This window comes from Octopus bimaculoides, chromosome 13, assembly GCF_001194135.2.
Source record: "Octopus bimaculoides isolate UCB-OBI-ISO-001 chromosome 13, ASM119413v2, whole genome shotgun sequence".
NCBI lineage: Eukaryota > Metazoa > Mollusca > Cephalopoda > Octopoda > Octopodidae > Octopus > Octopus bimaculoides.
Window position 1 is genome coordinate 56,274,617 of NC_068993.1, and position 4,096 is coordinate 56,278,712.

Consider the following 4,096-nt stretch of genomic DNA (forward strand, 5'->3'; position numbering starts at 1 on the left):
ATTTGTGGGGTATGAGTTGATCTATATATAGCGTTAAGAGGGCTCCAAATGCCTTCAGAATTTTACTCTATCACGTGACCTTATTAGGGGCCGTGATTGGTCAGTTTGCGTTCTGGCGGGCAAGGTTCGAAGAAGTTGCCGATTCGAATAATAATCAGTCACGTGATGACAAGGAATGGGTTCTCTACTACGCTCGCATTTATTTATATTTAAATGAGAAGATTGTATGTAATGGCGATAGTAGTTTGTATCTAATGGCGGGAGGTAGTTTCACTACATATATATATATGTGTGTGTGTGTGTCTGTGTTTGTGTCTGTGTCTGTGTTTGTCCCACTAGCATTGCTTGACAACCGATGCTGGTGTGTTTATGTCTCCGTAACTTAGCGGTTCGGCAAAAAGGGACCGAAAGAATAAGTACTAGGCTTACAAAGAATAAGTCCCGGGGTCGATATGCTCGACTAAAGGCGGTGCTCCAGCATGGCCGCAGTCAAATGACTGAAACAAGTAAAAAAAGAAATATATAAATGCATAACGCTACAACGCATATGTAATATTTTGATGACAGAGACCGGCGACTTGGCGTGTAAAAAAAAGAAAGTAAGAGGGAAGTCGGACTTCTTTAGCATACAATTGGCTCCTTTGTGGTGTTTAAGACATTCCTCCACGGCTACGTCACTGTCGTCATAGCAACTACTGACGCACACAATGTTAGAAACTGAAGGATAAAACGATAGAAAGACTATGAGAGATAGTGGGGTGAAATGAAAAGTGTAAGAAAATAACGTATAGGAGATAATTAGAGAGAGGGGGGGATGAAACCCTTTGGAGAAACTAATATAACGAAAAAAAAAAATAATAAATAAACACGGTTTCAAACGGTGAGTGCGTATTGAAAAGTTTAATTTTAAAAATGAATTGCAAGAAAATAAGGAATAGGATCGTATGGAAAAATTGAGAAATAGGGCGATAAGAAACCAATTTATCAACTTTTTCTGTGACTCCAGTTATTATTACATTAAATACTTTCCTACTAGAGTTTATGGGTGCCACCTTAGCGTGCGGTCTACTCAGCTATTTACAATTTAATGTGATGTTTAACTCTAACCCTAACCATAATCCCAATCCTTTAACCCTACCCCTGATTTTGAACCTAACACTAACCCTAACCTTACGCCTAACTCTAACTCTAATCTTAAACCTAACACTGACGCTATCCCTACCCTAACCTTAATCCTAAATATTTTTATACTAAAGTTTATGTATCACTTTAGCATGCGATCTACCTGGCCATTTATACTTTAGTGTGCACTTTAACCCTAACTATAATCCTAAACCTGCCCCTAACCCTATCCCAAACCCTAACTCTAATCCTAAATACTTTTATACAAAAATTTATAGGTGTCACTTAAACATGCGATCTTCCCGGCCTATTACATTTTAGCACGCGACCAATATTTTTAGACCCAGTCTGCCACTGACCATAACCCAAACTGTAACCCAAAACCTAGTCTAAAACCTAACAAGAACCCTAACTTTAAGCCCAACCCTAAACCTTAACCCTAACCCTAACCCTAATACGTGCACTTTCCCTAAATACTTTTATACAAAAGTTTATGGATTCTACTTTAGCATGTGGCCTACCGGACCATCTACATTTTAGCATGCAGTCTTAGTGACTTTTATAATTTAGCATGCGGTCTACCTGGCCATTTGCTAGCGACGCGTTGTGTCCTTGAGCAAGACACTTTATTTCACGTTGCTCTGGTCCACTCAGCTGGCAAAAATGAATAGTCCTCGTATTTCAAAGGGGCCTGCCTTGTTACATTCTGTGTCACGTCGAATCTCCTTGAGAACTACATTAAGGGTACGTGTGTTTGCGAGGAAAGATTTGCAGAGATATATAGCAACTGGTAGCTGTTGGCTGCACATTCTTCATAATCAATCGATATGTGTCCTGTACTGGATTGCATAGTTCGATTATCGTGCAGGGGTCACCAATTGTAGCGGGTCTGCGCAGTTCGTTTCGTTATGAGGGCACCAGGGCGAGACATAGATAGGCTGGACTCAGAGGTGTAGCAGGTTCTAAAATTGGGGGCAGCGAGCACTTAAAAAAAAAACGGCGCTGTGACGCATACCAAACAATTTTAAACCCATTTCCCTTATAGTTCGCGAAATATTTCATTAGTTAAAATATACGTAATTGTATTCTGCATTCATTAATTTCATCTTTCAGTAACAATGTCAAGTGTGACGTGAAAAAAAATGGAACTCCATGGGATCGTCCAGTGTCGAGTGGTTATGACGTCAGATTTGTTTTGGCTTTTCAGATGTCAGCAGCCACCAACACATCACAGGGGATTGACTAAACGGTTCAATAACACGGGGGAGGTTAGTCAAATAAAGTAATGACTCCAAAAAGTTCTTCCAAGTCCATGCGACTAACAGAAAAGAGTGAGTGATAGATAGAGGGAGAAAGAGAGAAAGAGAGAGAGAGAAGGAAATGGAGGGAGGGAGAGATTTGACTTTTATTGCACAAGTGAACTAAAGAGTTAGACAAATGAATTGTTGAAAAGATGCCAGTCTCTCCCCAAATTAGCTACGTCACTGACCGTTCGATTGTTGTGCACGCCGAGCACTTGACTTATTATTCTCTCAATTGACACATATCGTTCTTTCAGTAGATGTTGCAAGCTTTAATGTTTTGATAAAAGAGTGGCTGATATATTTCTCCTTTTAAAACATCTTGTTTCATATCCAGTGTAATCTTTTTCGGTTCCTTTTCGCCCTGCAGCCTTCAGTTCCGCTTGATGACACACACACAAACACACAGAGAATAATTCGAGTGAAAAGCTCGTAATGTACATATAGGAGCTTTTAGTGTTGTGTGGCCATCGCTCTAGTAGTTTTCTCTGTATCAAATGTCAATGTACAGCGTTTATATCAAAATACAGCCTTGAGACTCTTGGTTATACTCGGTCGAACGCCTGTGATCGTGCATACAACTGGGATGTAAATCCGTCTTTACTTCGGTATGTACCTATGTGTTCTTCTAATGTTGTCTTGTACATGATAGCGATTTCATTGACCCGACCTTGACGCTTTACTATTTAAGTACCCGATTCGCTTGAATCCTGAACTTTATATATATATATACATACATACATATATATATATATATATATATATATAATAGAAATATGTTACAAAAACAAAATAGAAACTACATGTGGAAATGTAAGGGGAAAGTAAGAAGAAAAATAAGCGAAAATGCACATTGGAAATCAAAAAAAGTAAAGGTTCTTTATGAAAAGTAACGATAGATATATATACAAGTAAATGAACTGAGGTAGGAATAAAAGTAATAAACGTTATTATTGTGAATTGTTAAAGGGATTCAAAAGCATACCGGTTTCGTAATGTTACTAATATGTATATATATATAGATAACTAATATATATATATATATAGTCCAAAGAATGGACTAAACGGAACAGGAGGATACATGTGAGCTGAAAGAGTCGCTGAAGAGGTCACAGATGAGTGACTAAAGATTTCCAGACAATGGTCATAAGGCAAAATAAAAACAATATATATATAAACGATGTATCACAAATGGACATGTAGGATGCAGAAACGTATGTCGTGATACATAAATTAGGCCTATAAATTTCCATCCCCAAGTCATTATATATATATAATGATCCCACAAAAAACACATACTGCCTACAGCGGTCCCAAAAGTGGTGCCCCTTTAAAAGTGCCGTCCGAGACGGACCGCCCCTACTATTTCTAAAGGGGAACCACTATAATAAAAAAATATAACTATATGAGTGTACGCCACACCGATCGACTTTGTTTCCTCATAGCTTTCTGAAAAATTATATATGTGTGTTTGTGTGAGTGTGCTTGTCCCACCTCACCAACATCGCTTGACAACCGATGGTGGTGTGTTTACGTCCCCGTAACCTAGCCGTTCGGCAAAAGAGACCGATAGAATAAGTACTAGGCTTCCAAAGAATAAGTCCTGGGGTCGATTTGCTCGTCTAAAGGCGGTGCTCCAGCATGGCCGCAGTCAAATGACTGAAACAAGTAAA

General features: G+C 38.8%; 1 protein-coding gene across 1 annotated transcript in view; it reads left to right on the forward strand.

Moving 5' to 3' along the window:
* Positions 1 to 2,608: 2,608 nt before the first annotated feature.
* LOC106875999 (nocturnin) overlaps positions 2,609 to 4,096 on the forward strand; it is a 10,567-nt gene continuing 9,079 nt past the window's right edge. The window contains exon 1 of the mRNA XM_052972508.1: positions 2,609 to 3,031. The gene's annotated coding sequence lies outside the window, so the exon portion shown is untranslated. The remainder of the gene's footprint in view (positions 3,032 to 4,096) is intronic.